This window comes from Petromyzon marinus, chromosome 53 (genome assembly GCF_048934315.1).
Source record: "Petromyzon marinus isolate PM22_M1 ecotype Great Lakes invasive population chromosome 53, UKy_Petmar_22M1.pri1.0, whole genome shotgun sequence".
In the NCBI taxonomy this organism is placed as follows: Eukaryota; Metazoa; Chordata; class Hyperoartia; order Petromyzontiformes; family Petromyzontidae; genus Petromyzon; species Petromyzon marinus.
The window spans coordinates 1,327,474-1,352,364 of NC_133719.1; the positions used below are offsets into that span (position 1 = coordinate 1,327,474).

The following is a 24,891-nucleotide window of genomic DNA, read 5'->3' on the forward strand; positions in this document are numbered from 1 at the left end:
GCATAAAAAAACAAAAAAAACGAAATGATGAACGGAGCAAAGTGCCGACTACACCGAGCATCTTCTTGTTTCCTCTGATCGTAACAAAAATAGAGACAGCGGGAGAGGGGGGGGGACACAGAGAGAGAGACAGCGGGAGAGGGGGGGGGACACAGAGAGAGAGACAGCGGGAGAGGGGGGGGGGACAGATAGGGGAGAAGGGTGGAGAGGAGAGGGAGAAAGTGGAGGAGGGAGAAGAGGTAGAGGCGAGAGTGAGGAGCGGAGATTGATGAGCAAGAGATAAGAGGAGCGGTCGACGGAGGAGAGAGGGAGAGAGAGAGGGAGGAGAGAGGCAGGGGATAGAGAGAGAGAGGCAGGGGACAGAGAGAGAGAGAGAGGCAGGGGATAGAGAGAGAGAGGGAGAGAGATAGGGAGAGAGAGAGCGCGTCCATGCAGACATCGCCTCTCGCTCTCCGCGTCACCGCCGAGAAAAATCCTCGCCGCGAGACGGAGGAGTGACAGTAGCAGCCATCATCATCACCATCGTCAGCATTACCAGAATCCGAAATAGCATCATCATCAGCACCATTATCATCAGCACCACCGTTACAATCAGCACCATCATCATCAGCAGCAGCCATCATCACCATCAGCAGCATCATCATCAGCAGCAAGCGCAGAAGCATCATCAGCACCATCATTAGTAGGAACATCATAACCATCAGCAGCATCGTCAGCATCATCATCAGCAGCAGCACCATCAGCATCATCATCAGCAGCAGGAGCAGCAGCATTATCATCAGCAGCATCATTAGCAGGAGCATCATCGTCATCAGCAGCATCATCACCATCAGCAGCTTCAGCATCGTCATCATCATCGTCATCAGCAGCAGCACCATCACCATCAGCAGCGTCAGCATCATCATCATCGTCAGCAGCATCATCATCGTTAGCAGCATCATCATCGTCATCAGCATCATCATCGTCTTCAGCATCATCATCGTCATCAGCATCATCAGTAAACAAGGAGAGTCGCCGTCCGTGGCTTCGGAACCATCGCCGCCGCCTCCATCTCCACCGAGAGGGCCCTCCTCCACCTCGTCCTCCTCCACCTCGTCCTCCTCCACCTCGTCTTCCTCCACCTCGTCCTCCTCCACCTCGTCCCGTGCGACCATCGCCACCGCCGCCAGATGGTTGTACCTCACAACAGACAACAAGCAGACAGGTAGACACAGCACACATGTAGACACAGCACACATGTAGACACAGCACACATGTAGACAGCACACAGCAGACACAGCACACATGTAGATACAGCACACATGTAGACACAGCACACAGGTAGACACAGCACACATGTAGACACAGCACACAGGTAGACACAGCACACATGTAGACACAGCACACATGTAGACACAGCACACAGGTAGACACAGCACACATGTAGACACAGCAGACATGTAGACACAGGACACATGTAGACACAGCACACAGGTAGACAAAGCACACATGCAGACACAGCACACAGGTAGACACAGCACACAGGTAGACACAGCACACATGCAGACACAGCACACAGGTAGACACAGCACACATGCAGACACAGCACATATGTAGACACAGCACACATGCAGACACAGCACACATGTAGACACAGCACACATGCAGACACAGCACACACAGCAGACACAGCACACATGCAGACAGAGCAGACATGTAGACACAGCACAACTGCAGACACAGCAGACACAGCACACATGCAGACACAGCACACATGTAGACACAGCACACATGTAGACACAGCACACATGCAGACACAGCACACACAGCAGACACAGCACACATGCAGACAGAGCAGACATGTAGACACAGCACAACTGCAGACACAGCAGACACAGCACACATGCAAACACAACACACATGCAGACACAGCACACATGTAGACACAGCACACATGTAGACACAACAGACACAGCACACATGCAGACACAGCAAACATGCAGACGCAGCAGACACAGCAAACATGCAGACGCAGCAGACACAGCACACATGCAGACACAGCACACATGTAGACACAGCAGACACAGCACACATTCAGACACAACACACATGCAGACACAGCAGACATAGCACACATGCAGACACAGCACACATGCAGACACAGCAGACACAGCCGACACAGCAGGCACAGCACACATGCAGACAGAGCACACATGTAGACACAGCACACATGCAGACACAGCAGACATGCAGACACAGCACACATGCAGACACAGCACACATGCAGACACAGCAGACATGCAGACACAGCAGATATGCAGACACAGCAGACATGCAGACACAGCACACATGCAGACACAGCACACATGCAGACACAGCACACATGTAGACACAACACAAATGCAGACACAGCACACGTGTAGATACAGCACATATGTAGACACAGCACACAGCAGACACAGCACACAGCAGACACAGCACACATGTAGACACAGCACACATGCAGACACAGCACACATGCAGACACAGCACACATGTAGACACAGCACACATGCAGACACAGCAGACATGCAGACACAGCAGACAGCACACATGCAGACACAGCACACATGCAGACACAACACACATGCAGACACAGGACACAAGTAGACACAGCAGACACAGCACACAGCAGACACAGCAGACATATAGACACAGCACACATGCAGACACAGCACACATGTAGACACACCACACATGTAGACACAGCACACATGTAGACAGTACACATGTAGACACAGAAGACACAGCACACATGCAGACACAGCACACATGCAGACACAGCAAACATGCAGACACAGCAGACACAGCAGACATGCAGACACAGAACACATGCAGACACAGCACACATGCAGACACAGCACACACAGCAGACACAGCACACATGCAGACACAGCACACATGCAGACACAGCACACATGCAGACACAGCACACAGCAGACACAACACACATGCAGACACAGCACACAGCAGACACAGCACACATGTAGACACAGCACACATGTAGACACAGCACACATGCATACACTGCACACATGCAGACACTGCAGACACAGCACACATGCAGACACAGCAGACACAGCATACATGCAGACAGCACAAATGCAGACACAGCAGACACAGCATACATGCAGACACAGCAAACACAGCACACATGCAGACACAGCACACATGCAGACACAGCACACATGTAGACACAGCAGACACAGCACACATGCAGACACAACACAAATGCAGACACAGCACACGTGTAGATACAGCACATATGTAGACACAGCACACAGCAGACACAGCACACATGTAGACACAGCACACATGCAGACACAGCACATATGTAGACACAGCACACATGCAGACACAGCACACACAGCAAACACAGCACACATGCAGACAGAGCAGACATGTAGACACAGCACAACTGCAGACACAGCAGACACAGCACACATGCAGACACAACACACATGCAGACACAGCACACATGTAGACACAGCACACATGTAGACACAGCAGACACAGCACACATTCAGACACAACACACATGCAGACACAGCAGACATAGCACACATGCACACACAGCACACATGCAGACACAGCAGACACAGCCGACACAGCAGGCACAGCACACATGCAGACAGAGCACACATGCAGACACAGCACACAGCAGACACAACACACATGTAGACACAGCACACATGCAGACACAGCAGACATGCAGACACAGCAGATATGCAGACACAGCAGACATGCAGACACAGCACACATGCAGACACAGCACACATGCAGACACAGCACACATGTAGACACAACACACATGCAGACACAGCAGACACAGCACACATGCAGACACAACACAAATGCAGACACAGCACACGTGTAGATACACCACATATGTAGACACAGCACACAGCAGACACAGCACACAGCAGACACTGCACACATGTAGACACAGCACACATGCAGACACAGCACACATGTAGACACAGCAGACATGCAGACACAGCACACACAGCAGACACAGCACACATGTAGACACAGCAGACATGCAGACACAGCACACACTGCAGACACAGCACACATGTAGACACCTCAGACTTGCAGAAACAGCAGACATGCAGACACAGCAGACAGCACACATGCAGACACAGCACACATGCAGACACAACACACATGCAGACACAGGACACAAGTAGACACAGCAGACACAGCAAACATGCAGACACAGTACACATGCAGACACAGCAGACACAGCAGACATGCAGACACAGCACGCATGCAGACACAGCACACTTGTAGACACAGCAGACACAGCATACATTCAGACAAAACACACATGCAGACACAGCAGACATGTAGACACAGCAGACACAGCACACATGTAGACACGGCACACATGCAGACACAGCACACATGTAGACACAGCACACAGCAGACACAATACACATGTAGACACAGCACACATGCAGACACAGCAGACATACAGACACAGCAGATATGCAGACACAGCAGACACAGCAGACATGCAGACACAGCAGACATGCAGACACAGCACACATTCAGACACAGCACACATGTAGACACAGCACACAGCAGACACAACACACATGCAGACACAGCACACATGTAGACACAGTACACATGTAGACACAGCACACAGCAGACACAACACACATGCAGACACAGCACACATGCAGACAGAGCACACATGCAGACACAGCAAAGATGCTGACACAGCAGACACAGCAGACATGCAAACACAGCACACATTCAGACACGGCATACAGCAGACACAACACACATGTAGACACAGCACACAGGTAGACACAGCAGACATATAGACACAGCACACATGCAGACACAGCACACATGTAGACACAGCATACATGTAGACACTGCACACATGCAGACACAGCACACAGCAGACACAGCACACATGCAGACACAGCACACAGCAGACACAGCACACATGCAGACACAGCAGACATATAGCCACAGCACACATGCAGACACAGCACACATGTAGACACAGCATACATGTAGACACAACACACATGTAGACACAGCAGACACAGCACACATGCAGACACAACACACATGCAGACACAGCACACATGTAGACAGTACACATGTAGACACAGAAGACACAGCACACATGCAGACACAGCACACATGCAGACACAGCAAACATGCATACACAGCACACATGCAGACACAGCAGACATGCAGACACAGAACACATGCAGACACAGCACACATGCAGACACAGCACACACAGCAGACACAGCACACATGCAGACACAGCACACATGCAGACACAGCACACATGCAGACACAGCACACAGCAGACACAACACACATGCAGACACAGCACACAGCAGACACAGCACACATGTAGACACAGCACACATGTAGACACTGCACACATGCAGACACTGCAGACATAGCACACATGCAGACACAGCAGACACAGCATACATGTAGACAGCACAAATGCAGACACAGCAGACACAGCATACATGCAGACACAGCAAACACAGCACACATGCAGACACAGCAGACACAGCATACATGCAGACACAGCAGACACAGCACACATGCAGACACAGCACACATGCAGACACAGCACACATGTAGACACAGCACACATGCAAACACAGCAGACACAGCACACATGCAGAAACAACACAAATGGAGACACAGCACACGTATAGATACAGCACACATGTAGACACAGCACACATGCAGACACAGCACACATGTAGACACAGCAGACACAGCATACATGTAGACACAGCACACATGCATACACAGCAGACACAGCACACATGCAGACACAACACAAATTCAGACATCACACGTGTAGATACAGCACATATGTAGACACTGCACACAGCAGACACAGCACACATGTAAAGAGCACAGATGCAGACACAGGACACATGTAGACACAGCACACATGCAGACTCAGCACACACAGCAGACACAGCACACATGCAGACACAACACACATGCAGACACAGCACACATGCAGACACAGCACACATGTAGACACAGCAGACACAGCACACATTCAGACACAACACAAATGCAGACACAGCAGACATAGCACACATGCAGACACAGCACACATGCAGACACAGCAGACACAGCCGACACAGCAGGCACAGCACACATGCAGACACAGCACACATGCAGACACAGCAGACATGCAGATACAGCAGATATGCAGACACAGAAGACATGCAGACACAGCACACATGTAGACACAGCACACAGCAGATACAAGACACATGCAGACACAGCACACAGCAGACACAGCACACATGTAGACACAGCACACATGTAGACACAGCACACATGCAGACACAGTACATATGCAGACACAGCAAACATGCATACACTGCAGACACAGCACACATGCAGACACAGCAGACACTGCATCCATTCAGACAACACAAATGCAGACACAGCACACATGTAGACACAGCACACATGCAGACACAGCAGACACAGCACACATGCAGACACAACACAAATGCAGACACAGCACACGTGTAGATACAGCACATATGTAGACACAGCACAAAGCAGACACAGCACACAGTAGACACAGCACACACAGCAGACACAGCACACATGCAGACACAACACACATGTAGACACAGCACTCGTGCAGACGCAGCACACATGTAGACACAGCACACACGCAGACACAGCAGACATGTAGACAGCATAAATGCAGACAGCACACATGTAGACACAGCACACATGTAGACACAGCAGACACAGCACACATGCAGACACAGCACACATGCAGACACCGCACACATGTAGACACAGCACACATGCAGACACAGCACACAGCAGACACAGCACACAGCAGACACAGCACACATGTAGACACAGCAGACATATAGACACAGCACACATGCAGACACAGCACACATGTAGACACAGCATACATGTAGACACAACACACATGTAGACACAGCAGACACAGCACACATGCAGACACAACACACATGCAGACACAGCACACATGTAGACAGTACACATGTAGACACAGAAGACACAGCACACATGCAGACACAGCAAACATGCATACACAGCACACATGCAGACACAGCAGACACAGCAGACATGCAGACACAGCACACATGCAGACACAGCACACATGCAGACACAGCACACACAGCAGACACAGCACACATGCAGACACAGCACGCATGCAGACACAGCACACATGCAGACACAGCACACAGCAGACACAACACACATGCAGACACAGCACACAGCAGCCACAGCACACATGTAGACACAGCACACATGTAGACACAGCACACATGCAGACACTGCACACATGCAGACACTGCAGACACAGCACACATGCAGACACAGCAGACACAGCATACATGCAGACAGCACAAATGCAGTCACAGCAGACACAGCATTCATGCAGACACAGCAAACAAAGCACACATGCAGACACAGCAGACACAGCATACATGCAGACACAGCAGACACAGCACACATGCAGACACAGCACACAGGTAGACACAGCACACAGGTAGACACAGCACATAGCAGACACAGCACACATGTAGACACAGCACACAGGTAGACACAGCACACATGTAGACACAGCACACATGCAGACACAGCACACAGGTAGACACAGCACACAGGTAGACACAGCACATAGCAGACACAACACACATGCAGACACAGCACACGTGTAGACACAGCACACATGTAGACACAGCACACAGCAGACACAGCAACCAGCAGACACAGCACACATGTTGACACAGCACACATGCAGACACAGCACACATGTAGACACACCACACATGTAGACACAGCACACATGTAGATAGTACACATGTAGACACAGAAGACACAGCACACATGCAGACACAGCACACATGCAGACACAGCAAACATGCATACACAGCACACATGCAGACACAGCAGACAGAGCAGACATGCAGACACAGAACACATGCAGACACAGCACACATGCAGACACAGCACACACAGCAGACACAGCACACATGCAGACACAGCACACATGCAGACACAGCACACATGCAGACACAGCACACAGCAGACACAACACACATGCAGACACAGCACACAGCAGACACAGCACACATGTAGACACAGAACACATGTAGACACAGCACACATGCATACACTGCACACATGCAGACACTGCAGACACAGCACACATGCAGACACAGCAGACACAGCATACATGCAGACAGCACAAATGCAGACACAGCAGACACAGCATACATGCAGACACAGCAAACACAGCACACATGCAGACACAGCACACATGCAGACACAGCACACATGTAGACACAGCAGACACAGCACACATGCAGACACAACACAAATGCAGACACAGCACACGTGTAGATACAGCACATATGTAGACACAGCACACAGCAGACACAGCACACATGTAGACACAGCACACATGCAGACACAGCACATATGTAGACACAGCACACATGCAGACACAGCACACACAGCAGACACAGCACACATGCAGACAGAGCAGACATGTAGACACAGCACAACTGCAGACACAGCAGACACAGCACACATGCAGACACAACACACATGCAGACACAGCACACATGTAGACACAGCACACATGTAGACACAGCAGACACAGCACACATTCAGACACAACACACATGCAGACACAGCATACATAACACACATGCAGACACAGCACACATGCAGACACAGCAGACACAGCCGACACAGCAGGCACAGCACACATGCAGACAGAGCACACATGCAGACACAGCACACAGCAGACACAACACACATGTAGACACAGCACACATGCAGACACAGCAGACATGCAGACACAGCAGATATGCAGACACAGCAGACATGCAGACACAGCACACATGCAGACACAGCACACATGCAGACACAGCACACATGTAGACACAACACACATGCAGACACAGCAGACACAGCACACATGCAGACACAACACAAATGCAGACACAGCACACGTGTAGATACACCACATATGTAGACACAGCACACAGCAGACACAGCACACAGCAGACACTGCACACATGTAGACACAGCACACATGCAGACACAGCACACATGTAGACACAGCAGACATGCAGACACAGCACACACAGCACACATGTAGACACAGCAGACTTGCCGAAACAGCAGACATGCAGACACAGCAGACAGCACACATGCAGACACAGCACACATGCAGACACAACACACATGCAGACACAGGACACAAGTAGACACAGCAGACACAGCAAACATGCAGACACAGTACACATGCAGACACAGCAGACACAGCAGACATGCAGACACAGCACGCATGCAGACACAGCACACATGTAGACACAGCAGACACAGCATACATTCAGATAAAACACACATGCAGACACAGCAGACATGTAGACACAGCAGACACAGCACACATGTAGACACGGCACACATGCAGACACAGCACACATGTAGACACAGCACACAGCAGACACAGCAACCAGCAGACACAGCACACATGTTGACACAGCACACATGCAGACACAGCACACATGTAGACACACCACACATGTAGACACAGCACACATGTAGATAGTACACATGTAGACACAGAAGACACAGCACACATGCAGACACAGCACACATGCAGACACAGCAAACATGCATACACAGCACACATGCAGACACAGCAGACAGAGCAGACATGCAGACACAGAACACATGCAGACACAGCACACATGCAGACACAGCACACACAGCAGACACAGCACACATGCAGACACAGCACACATGCAGACACAGCACACATGCAGACACAGCACACAGCAGACACAACACACATGCAGACACAGCACACAGCAGACACAGCACACATGTAGACACAGAACACATGTAGACACAGCACACATGCATACACTGCACACATGCAGACACTGCAGACACAGCACACATGCAGACACAGCAGACACAGCATACATGCAGACAGCACAAATGCAGACACAGCAGACACAGCATACATGCAGACACAGCAAACACAGCACACATGCAGACACAGCACACATGCAGACACAGCACACATGTAGACACAGCAGACACAGCACACATGCAGACACAACACAAATGCAGACACAGCACACGTGTAGATACAGCACATATGTAGACACAGCACACAGCAGACACAGCACACATGTAGACACAGCACACATGCAGACACAGCACATATGAAGACACAGCACACATGCAGACACAGCACACACAGCAGACACAGCACACATGCAGACAGAGCAGACATGTAGACACAGCACAACTGCAGACACAGCAGACACAGCACACATGCAGACACAACACACATGCAGACACAGCACACATGTAGACACAGCACACATGTAGACACAGCAGACACAGCACACATTCAGACACAACACACATGCAGACACAGCAGACATAACACACATGCAGACACAGCACACATGCAGACACAGCAGACACAGCCGACACAGCAGGCACAGCACACATGCAGACAGAGCACACATGCAGACACAGCACACAGCAGACACAACACACATGTAGACACAGCACACATGCAGACACAGCAGACATGCAGACACAGCAGATATGCAGACACAGCAGACATGCAGACACAGCACACATGCAGACACAGCACACATGCAGACACAGCACACATGTAGACACAACACACATGCAGACACAGCAGACACAGCACACATGCAGACACAACACAAATGCAGACACAGCACACGTGTAGATACACCACATATGTAGACACAGCACACAGCAGACACAGCACACAGCAGACACTGCACACATGTAGACACAGCACACATGCAGACACAGCACACATGTAGACACAGCAGACATGCAGACACAGCACACACAGCAGACACAGCACACATGTAGACACAGCAGACTTGCCGAAACAGCAGACATGCAGACACAGCAGACAGCACACATGCAGACACAGCACACATGCAGACACAACACACATGCAGACACAGGACACAAGTAGACACAGCAGACACAGCAAACATGCAGACACAGTACACATGCAGACACAGCAGACACAGCAGACATGCAGACACAGCACGCATGCAGACACAGCACACATGTAGACACAGCAGACACAGCATACATTCAGATAAAACACACATGCAGACACAGCAGACATGTAGACACAGCAGACACAGCATACATTCAGATAAAACACACATGCAGACACAGCAGACATGTAGACACAGCAGACACAGCACACATGTAGACACGGCACACATGCAGACACAGCACACATGTAGACACAGCACACAGCAGACACAAAACACATGTAGACACAGCACACATGCAGACACAGCAGACATACAGACACAGCAGATATGCAGACACAGCAGACACAGCAGACATGCAGACACAGCAGACATGCAGACACAGCACACATTCAGACACAACACACATGCAGACACAGCACACATGCAGACAGAGCACACATGCAGACACAGCAAAGATGCTGACACAGCAGACACAGCAGACATGCAGACACAGCAGACATGCAAACACAGCACACATTCAGACACGGCATACAGCAGACACAACACACATGTAGACACAGCACACAGGTAGACACAGCAGACATATAGACACAGCACACATGCAGACACAGCACACATGTAGACACAGCATACATGTAAACACTGCACACATGCAGACACAGCACACAGCAGACACAGCACACATGCAGACACAGCACACAGCAGACACAGCACACATGCAGACACAGCAGACATATAGACACAGCACACATGCAGACACAGCACACATGTAGACACAGCATACATGTAGACACAACACACATGTAGACACAACAGACACAGCACACATGCAGACACAACACACATGCAGACACAGCACACATGTAGATAGTACACATGTAGACACAGAAGACACAGCACACATGCAGACACAGCACACATGCAGACACAGCAAACATGCATACACAGCACACATGCAGACACAGCAGACATGCAGACACAGAACACATGCAGACACAGCACACATGCAGACACAGCACACACAGCAGACACAGCACACATGCAGACACAGCACACATGCAGACACAGCACACATGCAGACACAGCACACAGCAGACACAACACACATGCAGACACAGCACACAGCAGACACAGCACACATGTAGACACAGCACACATGTAGACACTGCACACATGCAGACACTGCAGACACAGCACACATGCAGACACAGCAGACACAGCATACATGTAGACAGCACAAATGCAGACACAGCAGACACAGCATACATGCAGACACAGCAAACACAGCACACATGCAGACACAGCAGACACAGCATACATGCAGACACAGCATACACAGCACACATGCAGACACAGCACACATGCAGACACAGCACACATGTAGACACAGCACACATGCAAACACAGCAGACACAGCACACATGCAGAAACAACACAAATGGAGACACAGCACACGTATAGATACAGCACACATGTAGACACAGCACACATGCAGACACAGCACACATGTAGACACAGCAGACACAGCATACATGTAGACACAGCACACATGCATACACAGCAGACACAGCACACATGCAGACACAACACAAATTCAGACAGCACACGTGTAGATACAGCACATATGTAGACACTGCACACATCAGACACAGCACACATATAGACAGCACAGATGCAGACACAGGACACATGTAGACACAGCACACATGCAGACTCAGCACACACAGCAGACACAGCACACATGCAGACAGAGCAGACATGTAGACACAGCACAACTGCAGACACAGCAGACACAGCACACATGCAGACACAACACACATGCAGACACAGCACACATGCAGACACAGCACACATGTAGACACAGCAGACACAGCACACATTCAGACACAACACAAATGCAGACACAGCAGACATAGCACACATGCAGACACAGCACACATGCAGACACAGCAGACACAGCCGACACAGCAGGCACAGCACACATGCAGACACAGCACACATGCAGACACAGCAGACATGCAGATACAGCAGATATGCAGACACAGCAGACATGCACACACAGCACACATGTAGACACAGCACACAGCAGATACAAGACACATGCAGACACAGCACACAGCAGACACAGCACACATGTAGACACAGCACACATGCAGACACAGTACATATGCAGACACAGCAAACATGCATACACTGCAGACACAGCACACATGCAGACACAGCAGACACAGCATACATTCAGACAACACAAATCCAGACACAGCAAACATGCATACACAGCACACATGCAGACACACTAGACACAGCAGACATGCAGACACAGCACACATGCAGACACAGCACACATGCAGACACAGCACACACAGCAGACACAGCACACATGCAGACACAGCACGCATGCAGACACAGCACACATGCAGACACAGCACACAGCAGACACAACACACATGCAGACACAGCACACAGCAGACACAGCACACATGTAGACACAGCGCACATGTAGACACAGCACACATGCAGACACAGTACATATGCAGACACAGCAAACATGCATACACTGCAGACACAGCACACATGCAGACACAGCAGACACAGCATACATTCAGACAACACAAATGCAGACACAGCACACATGTAGACACAGCACACATGCAGACACAGCAGACACAGCACACATGCTGACACAACACAAATGCAGACACAGCACACGTGTAGATACAGCACATATGTAGACACAGCACACAGCAGACACAGCACACAGTAGACACAGCACACACAGCAGACACAGCACACATGCAGACACACCACACATGTAGACACAGCACTCGTGCAGACGCAGCACACATGTAGACACAGCACACACGCAGACACAGCAGACATGTAGACAGCATAAATGCAGACAGCACACATGTAGACACAGTACACATGTAGACACAGCAGACACAGCACACATGCATACACAGCACACATGCAGACACCGCACACATGTAGACACAGCACACATGCAGACACAGCACACAGCAGACACAGCACACAGCATACACAGCACACATGTAGACACAGCAGACATATAGACACAGCACACATGTAGACACAGCACACATGTAGACACAGCAGACACAGCACACATGCAGACACAACACACATGCAGACACAGCACACATGTAGACAGTACACATGTAGACACAGAAGACACAGCACACATGCAGACACAGCAAACATGCATACACAGCACACATGCAGACACAGCAGACACAGCAGACATGCAGACACAGCACACATGCAGACACAGCACACATGCAGACACAGCACACACAGCAGACACAGCACACATGCAGACACAGCACGCATGCAGACACAGCACACATGCAGACACAGCACACAGCAGACACAACACACATGCAGACACAGCACACAGCAGCCACAGCAGACATGTAGACACAGCACACATGTAGACACAGCACACATGCAGACACTGCACACATGCAGACACTGCAGACACAGCACACATGCAGACACAGCAGACACAGCATACATGCAGACAGCACAAATGCAGTCACAGCAAACACAGCATTCATGCAGACACAGCAAACACAGCACACATGCAGACACAGCAGACACAGCATACATGCAGACACAGCAGACACAGCACACATGCAGACACAGCACACAGGTAGACACAGCACACAGGTAGACACAGCACATAGCAGACACAGCACACATGTAGACACAGCACACAGGTAGACACAGCACACATGTAGACACAGCACACATGCAGACACAGCACACAGGTAGACACAGCACACAGGTAGACACAGCACATAGCAGAAACAACACACATGCAGACACAGCACACGTGTAGACACAGCACACATGTAGACACAGCACACAGCAGACACAGCAACCAGCAGACACAGCACACATGTTGACACAGCACACATGCAGACACAGCACACATGTAAACACAGCACACATGCAGACACAGCACACACAGCAGACACAGCACACATGCAAACACAGCAGACATGTAGACACAGCAGACATCTAGACACAACACATGTAGACACAGCAGACACAGCACACATGCAGACGCAACAAACATGCAGACACAGCACACATATAGACACAGCACAGATGTAGACACAGCAGACACAGCACACATGCAGACACAACACACATGCAGACACAGCAGACACAGCACACATGCAGACACAGCACACATGCAGACAGCAGAAACAGCAGACACAGCAGGCACAGCACACATGCAGATACAGCACACATGTAGACACAGCACACATGCAGACACAGCAGACACAGCACACATGCAGACACAACACAAATGCAGACACAGCACACATGTAGAAACAGCACACACGCAGACACAGCACACATGCAGACACACCACACATGTAGACACAGCACACACGCAGACACAGCAGACATGTAGACAGCATAAATGCAGACAGCACACATGTAGACACAGCACACATGTAGACACAGCAGACACAGCACACATGAAGACACAGCACACATGCAGACACCGCACACATGTAGACACAGCACACATGCTGACACAGCAGAAAACAGCACACATGCAGACACAGCACACGTGTAGATACAGCACACATGTAGACACAGCACACATGCAGACACAGCACACATGTAGACACAGCAGACACAGCACACATGCAGACACAGCAAACATGCAGACACAGCACACATGCAGACACAGCAGACACAGCAGACATGCAGACACAGCACACATGCAGACACAGCACACATGTAGACACAGCAGACACAGCACACATGCAGACACAGCAAACATGCAGACACAGCACACATGCAGACACAGCAGACACAGCAGACATGCAGACACAGCACACATGCAGACACAGCACACATGTAGACACGGCATACATGTTGACAGTACACATGTAGACACAGAAGACACAGCACACATGCAGACACAGCAAACATGCATACACAGCACACATGCAGACACAGCAGACACAGCAGACATCCAGACACAGCACACATGCAGACCCAGCACACATGCAGACACAGCACACACAGCAGACACAGCACACATGCAGACACAGCACGCATGCAGACACAGCACACATGCAGACACAGCACACAGCAGACACAACACACATGTAGACCATGCACACATGCAGATACAGCACACAGCAGCCACAGCACACATGTAGACACAGCACACATGTAGACACAGCACACATGTAGACACAGCACACATGTAGACACTGCACACATGCAGACACTGCAGACACAGCACACATGTAGACACAGCACACATGCAGACACTGCATACATGCAGACACTGCAGATACAGCAGACATGCAGACACAGCATACATGCAGACAGCACAAATGCAGTCACAGCAGACACAGCATACATGCAGACACAGCAAACACAGCACACATGCAGACACAGCAGACACAGCATACATGCAGACACAGCAGACACAGCACACATGCAGACACAGCACACAGGTAGACACAGCACACAGGTAGACACAGCACATAGCAGACACAGCACACATGTAGACACAGCACACATGTAGACACAGCACACAGGTAGACACAGCACACATGCAGACACAACACACATGCAGACACAGCACACGTGTAGACACAGCACACATGTAGACACAACACACATGTTGATACAGCACACATGTAGACACAGCACACAGCAGACACAGCACACAGGCAGACACAGCACACGTGTAGACACAGCACACATGTAGACACAACGCACATGTTGATACAGCACACATGTAGACACAGCACACAGCAGACACAGCACACAGGCAGACACAGCACACATGTAGACACAACACACAGGCAGACACAGCACACATGTAGACACAACACACATGTAGATACAGCACACATGTAGACACAGCACACAGCAGACACAGCACACAGGCAGACACAGCACACATGTAGACACAGCAGTCACAGCACACATGTAGACACAGCACACATGCACACAGCACACCTGTAGACACAGCAGACATGCAGAAACAGCAGACATGCAGACACAGCAGACAGCACACATGCAGACACAGCACACATGCAGACACAACACACATGCAGACACAGCACACATGTAGACACAGCAGACACAGCACGAATGCAGACACAGCACACATGTAGACACAGCATACATGCAGATACAGCAGACACAACACACATGCAGACACAGGAAACACAGCAGACATGCAGACACAGCACACATGCAGACACAGCACACATGTAGACACAGCACACAGCAGGCCCAACTCACATGCAGACACAGCACACAGCAGACACAGCACACATGCAGACACAGCACACATGTAGACACAGCACACATGCAGCCACAGCACACATGCAGACACAGCAGACACAGCACACATGCAGAAACAACACAAATGGAGACACAGCACACGTATAGATACAGCACATATGTAGACACAGCACACAGCAGACACAGCACACAGTAGACACAGCACACATGTAGACACAGCACATATGCAGACACAGCACACATGTAGACACAGCACACATGTAGACACAGCAGACACAGCACACATGCAGACACAGCACACATGCAGACACAGCACACATGTAGACACAGCACACATGCAGACACAGCAGACACAGCACACATGCAGACACAACACAAATGCAGACAGCACACGTGTAGATACAGCACATATGTAGACACTGCACACAGCAGACACAGCACACATGTAGACACAGCACACATGCAGACACAGCACACATGTAGACACAGCAAACATGCAGACACAGCACACACAGCAGACACAGCACACATGCAGACAGAGCAGACATGTAGACACAGCACAACTGCAGACACAGCAGACACAGCACACATGCAGACACAACACACATGTAGACACAGCACACATGTAGACACAACAGACACAGCACACATGCAGACACAGCAAACATGCAGACGCAGCACACAGCAGACACAGCACACAGGCAGACACAGCACACATGTAGACACAGCAGACACAGCACACATTCAGACACAACACAAATGCAGACACAGCAGACATAGCACACATGCAGACACAGCACACATGCAGACACATCAGACACAGCCGACACAGCAGGCACAGCACACATGCAGACACAGCGCACATGCAGACACAGCACACAGCAGACACAGCACACATGTAGACACAGCACACATGTAGACACAGCACACATGCAGACACAGTACATATGCAGACACAGCAAACATGCATACACTGCAGACACAGCACACATGCAGACACAGCAGACACAGCATACATGCAGACAGCACAAATTCAGACACAGCAGACACAGCATACATGCAAACTCAGCAGACACAGCACACATGCAGACACAGCACACACAGCAGACACAGCACACATGAAGACACAGCACACATGTAGACACAGCAGACACAGCACACATGCAGACACAACACAAATGCAGACACCGCACACGTGTAGATACAGCACATATGTAGACACAGCACACACAGCAGACACAGCACACATGCAGACACAGCACACATGTAGACACAGCACACATGCAGACACAGCACACATGTAGACACAGCACACACGCAGACACAGCAGACATGTAGACACAGCACACATGTAGACACAGCAGACACAGCACACATATAGACACAGCACAGATGTAGACACAGCAGACACAGCACACATGCAGACACAACACATATGCAGACACAGCAGACACAGCACACATGCAGACACAGCACACATGCAGACAGCAGAAACAGCAGACACAGCAGGCACAGCACACATACAGATACAGTACACATGTAGACACTGCACACATGCAGACACAGCACAGAGCCGACATAACACACATGTAGACACAGCACACATGCAGACACAGCAGACATGCAGACACAGCAGAGATGCAGAAACAGCACACATGCAGACACAGCACACATATAGACACAGCACACACAGGACACAACACACATGCAGACCCAGCACAGAGCAGACACAGCACACATGTAGACACAGCAAATATGTAGACACAGCACACATGCAGACACTGCAGACACAGGAGACATGCAGAGACAGCACCCATGCAGACACAGCACACATGTAGACACAGCAGACACAGCACACATGCAGACACAGCAAACATGCAGACACAGCACACATGCAGACACAGCAGACACAGCAGACATGCAGACACAGCACACATGCAGACACAGCACACATGTAGACATAGCAGACACAGCACACATACAGACAAAACACACATGCAGACACAGCAGACATGTAGACACAGCAGACACAGCACAAATGCAGACACAACACACATGCAGATACAGCAGACACAGCAGACACAGCAGGCACAGCACACATGCAGACACAGCACACATGTAGACACGGCACACATGCAGACACAGCACACAGCAGACACAACACACATGTAGACACAGCACACATGCAGACACAGCAGATATACAGACAAAGCAGATATGCAGACACAGCAGACACAGCAGACATGCAGACACAGCAGACATGCAGACACAGCACACATTCAGACACAGCACACATGTAGACACAGCACACAGCAAACACAACACACATGCAGACACAGCACACATGTAGACACAGCACACATGTAGACACAGCACACATGCAGACACAGCAAAGATGCAGACACTGCAGACACAGCAGACACAGCATACATGCAGACACAGCACACAGGTAGACACAGCAGACACAGCATACATGCAGACACAGCACACAGGTAGACACAGCACACAGGTAGACACAGCACACAGCAGACACAACACACATGTAGACACAGCACACAGGTAGACACTGCAGACATGTAGACACAGCAGTCACAGCACACATGTAGACACAGCACACATGCAGACACAGCAGACATGCAGACACAGCAGAGATGCAGAAACAGCACACATGCAGACACAGCACACATATAGACACAGCACACAGCAGACACAACACACATGCAGACACAGCACAGAGCAGACACAGCACACATGTAGACACAGCAAATATGTAGACACAGCACACATGCAGACACTGCAGACACAGCAGACATGCAGAGACAGCACCCATGCAGACACAGCACACATGTAGACACAGCAGACACAGCACACATGCAGACACAGCAAACATGCAGACACAGCACACATGCAGACACAGCAGACACAGCAGACATGCAGACACAGCACACATGCAGACACAGCACACATGTAGACATAGCAGACACAGCACACATACAGACAAAACACATATGCAGACACAGCAGACATGTAGACACAGCAGACACAGCACAAATGCAGACACAGCACACATGCAGATACACAGACACAGCAGACACAGCAGGCACAGCACACATGCAGACACAGCACACAGCAAACACAACACACATGCAGACACAGCACACATGTAGACACAGCACACATGTAGACACAGCACACATGCAGACACAGCAAAGATGCAGACACTGCAGACACAGCACACATGCAGACACAGCAGACACAGCATATATGCAGACACAGCACACAGGTAGACACAGCACACAGGTAGACACGGCACACAGCAGACACAACACACATGTAGACACAGCACACAGGTAGACACTGCAGACATGTAGACACAGCAGTCACAGCACACATGTAGACACAGCACACATGCAGACACAGTAGACATGCAGACACAGCAGAGATGCAGAAACAGCACACATGCAGACACAGCACACATATAGACACAGCACACAGCAGACACAACACACATGCAGACACAGCACAGAGCAGACACAGCACACATGTAGACACAGCAAATATATAGACACAGCACACATGCAGACACTGCAGACACAGCAGGCATGCAGAGACAGCACCCATGCAGACACAGCACACATGTAGACACAGCAGACACAGCACACATGCAGACACAGCAAACATGCAGACACAGCACACATGCAGACACAGCAGACACAGCAGACATGCAGACACAGCACACATGCAGACACAGCACACATGTAGACATAGCAGACACAGCACACATACAGACAAAACACACATGCAGACACAGCAGACATGTAGACACAGCAGACACAGCACAAATGCAGACACAGCACACATGCAGATACACAGACACAGCAGACACAGCAGGCACAGCACACATGCAGACACAGCACACATGTAGACACGGCACACATGCAGACACAGCACACAGCAGACACAACACACATGTAGACACAGCACACATGCAGACACAGCAAAGATGCAGACACTGCAGACACAGCACACATGCAGACACAGCAGACACAGCATACATGCAGACACAGCACACAGGTAGACACAGCACACAGGTAGACACGGCACACAGCAGACACAACACACATGTAGACACAGCACACAGCAGACACAGCACACAGTAGACACAGCACACATGTAGACACAGCACATATGCAGACACAGCACACATGTAGACACAGCACACATGTAGATACAGCAGACACAGCACACATGCAGACACAGCACACATGCAGACACAGCACACATGTAGACACAGCACACATGCAGACACAGCAGACACAGCACACATGCAGACACAACACAAATGCAGACAGCACACGTGTAGATACAGCACATATGTAGACACTGCACACAGCAGACACAGCACACATGTAGACACAGCACACATGCAGACACAGCACACATGTAGACACAGCACACATGCAGACACAGCACACACAGCAGACACAGCACACATGCAGACAGAGCAGACATGTAGACACAGCACAACTGCAGACACAGCAGACACAGCACACATGCAGACACAACACACATGTAGACACAGCACACATGTAGACACAACAGACACAGCACATATGCAGACACAGCAAACATGCAGACGCAGCACACAGCAGACACAGCACACAGGCAGACACAGCACACATGTAGACACAGCAGACACAGCACACATTCAGACACAACACAAATGCAGACACAGCAGACATAGCACACATGCAGACACAGCACACATGCAGACACAGCAGACACAGCCGACACAGCAGGCACAGCACACATGCAGACACAGCGCACATGCAGACACAGCACACAGCAGACACAGCACACATGTAGACACAGCACACATGTAGACACAGCACACATGCAGACACAGTACATTTGCAGACACAGCAAACATGCATACACTGCAGACACAGCACACATGCAGACACAGCAGACACAGCATACATGCAGACAGCACAAATTCAGACACAGCAGACACAGCATACATGCAGACTCACCAGACACAGCACACATGCAGACACAGCACACACAGCAGACACAGCACACATGAAGACACAGCACACATGTAGACACAGCAGACACAGCACACATGCAGACACAACACAAATGCAGACACCGCACACGTGTAGATACAGCACATATGTAGACACAGCACACACAGCAGACACAGCACACATGCAGACACAGCACACATGTAGACACAGCACACATGCAGACACAGCACACATGTAGACACAGCACACACGCAGACACAGCAGACATGTAGACACAGCACACATGTAGACACAGCAGACACAGCACACATATAGACACAGCACAGATGTAGACACAGCAGACACAGCACACATGCAGACACAACACATATGCAGACACAGCAGACACAGCACACATGCAGACACAGCACACATGCAGACAGCAGAAACAGCAGACACAGCAGGCACAGCACACATGCAGATACAGTACACATGTAGACACTGCACACATGCAGACACAGCACAGAGCAGACATAACACACATGTAGACACAGCACACATGCAGACACAGCAGACATGCAGACACAGCAGAGATGCAGAAACAGCACACATGCAGACACAGCACACATATAGACACAGCACACAGCAGACACAACACACATGCAGACACAGCACAGAGCAGACACAGCACACATGTAGACACAGCAAATATGTAGACACAGCACACATGCAGACACTGCAGACACAGCAGACATGCAGAGACAGCACCCATGCAGACACAGCACACATGTAGACACAGCAGACACAGCACACAAGCAGACACAGCAAACATGCAGACACAGCACACATGCAGACACAGCAGACACAGCAGACATGCAGACACAGCACACATGCAGACACAGCACACATGTAGACATAGCAGACACAGCACACATACAGACAAAACACACATGCAGACACAGCAGACATGTAGACACAGCAGACACAGCACAAATGCAGACACAGCACACATGCAGATACAGCAGACACAGCAGACACAGCAGGCACAGCACACATGCAGACACAGCACACATGTAGACACGGCACACATGCAGACACAGCAGACACAACACACATGTAGACACAGCACACATGCAGACACAGCAGATATGCAGACAAAGCAGATATGCAGACACAGCAGACACAGCAGACATGCAGACACAGCAGACATGCAGACACAGCACACATTCAGACACAGCACACATGTAGACACAGCACACAGCAAACACAACACACATGCAGACACAGCACACATGTAGACACAGCACACATGTAGACACAGCACACATGCAGACACAGCAAAGATGCAGACACTGCAGACACAGCAGACACAGCATACATGCAGACACAGCACACAGGTAGACACAGCAGACACAGCATACATGCAGACACAGCACACAGGTAGACACAGCACACAGGTAGACACGGCACACAGCAGACACAACACACATGTAGACACAGCACACAGGTAGACACTGCATACATGTAGACACAGCAGTCACAGCACACATGTAGACACAGCACCCATGCAGACACAGCAGACATGCAGACACAGCAGAGATTCAGAAACAGCACACATGCAGACACAGCACACATATAGACACAGCACACAGCAGACACAACACACATGCAGACACAGCACAGAGCAGACACAGCACACATGTAGACACAGCAAATATGTAGACACAGCACACATGCAGACACTGCAGACACAGCAGACATGCAGAGACAGCACCCATGCAGACACAGCACACATGTAGACACAGCAGACACAGCACACATGCAGACACAGCAAACATGCAGACACAGCACACATGCAGACACAGCAGACACAGCAGACATGCAGACACAGCACACATGCAGACACAGCACACATGTAGACATAGCAGACACAGCACACATACAGACAAAACACACATGCAGACACAGCAGACATGTAGACACAGCAGACAGCACAAATGCAGACACAGCACACATGCAGATACACAGACACAGCAGACACAGCAGGCACAGCACACATGCAGACACAGCACACAGCAAACACAACACACATGCAGACACAGCACACATGTAGACACAGCACACATGTAGACACAGCACACATGCAGACACAGCAAAGATGCAGACACTGCAGACACAGCACACATGCAGACACAGCAGACACAGCATACATGCAGACACAGCACACAGGTAGACACAGCACACAGGTAGACACGGCACACAGCAGACACAACACACATGTAGACACAGCACACAGGTAGACACTGCAGACATGTAGACACAGCAGTGACAGCACACATGTAGACACAGCACACATGCAGACACATCAGACATGCAGACACAGCAGAGATGCAGAAACAGCACACATGCAGACACAGCACACATATAGACACAGCAGACACAAC

At 50.2% G+C, this 24,891-nt stretch overlaps 1 protein-coding gene across 1 annotated transcript in view; it reads left to right on the plus strand.

The window, feature by feature from the left end:
• Window positions 1–200: 200 nt before the first annotated feature.
• LOC116953858 (protein kinase C epsilon type-like) overlaps window positions 201–24,891 on the plus strand; it is a 109,541-nt gene continuing 84,850 nt past the window's right edge. Inside the window, exon 1 of the mRNA XM_076051894.1 lies at window positions 201–1,204. The gene's annotated coding sequence lies outside the window, so the exon portion shown is untranslated. The remainder of the gene's footprint in view (window positions 1,205–24,891) is intronic.